An 823-nucleotide genomic window follows, 5' to 3' on the forward strand; every position below is an offset into this window, starting at 1 on the left:
ATAAAGAGTAAAGATCATATGCATCTTAAAATATTTATAATGATAGTATACTACATTTGTCACAAATAGGCTTTTTAAAGCAGCACTGAGTCATTTTTAAATAAAATTAATATGAAAACTCAAATTGGATCTTTTGCTATCATTTCATACTAAAACACTTTGTAGTTTTAGTCTGTGAAATTTCCTTTTGTTAATTAACTAGAAAAGTATGATGAATTAAACATGCTATTGCATGCACTTTTGACAAGCTTCGAAAGTGAGATAATTAAAAACAATTTTATTTCCATTTGTATGGTCCTAGAGCCTAGTGACATTTAAGTAATGCTTTAGATAAAGTAAATAGGTGTTAGAAATAATGCTGTACTTTAAGATTTCTAATATTTTTAATAATATAGGATTATTGTTTTAGGTGATTCTATTGTCCCATAGCCATTATATATTCTGTTTACATTATATCTGTTATATGTTAAACTACTGAAAATATGGTTTATCTCCATGAAGCAGTTATAATTTCAATCTAATTAATGCATTTCTACTAAATTAAGATCCCTTGAAATTTCTTTTTTTTTTCCTTGCTTTTCCAAAGTAGAGCTGCAGATAGCCAGAGGAAGTAAACTGGAAGAAAATAAAGTCCTTAAGTTATCTGATTTAGTAAAGATATTTTCATTGGACACCATCTTTTAAACAGATAATCACTTCCTTATTTTTAATTTATTATTCATCTGATATTTTCAGTTTAACATTCTTTTTTCTTCAATAAAATATATTTTTGTCAATTCCAGAGCTGACAAATTTCTTTGTAATACAAAATTCCTTTGTATTT

The sequence above is a fragment of the Callospermophilus lateralis genome, unplaced genomic scaffold (assembly GCF_048772815.1).
Source record: "Callospermophilus lateralis isolate mCalLat2 unplaced genomic scaffold, mCalLat2.hap1 Scaffold_205, whole genome shotgun sequence".
Lineage (NCBI taxonomy): Eukaryota > Metazoa > Chordata > Mammalia > Rodentia > Sciuridae > Callospermophilus > Callospermophilus lateralis.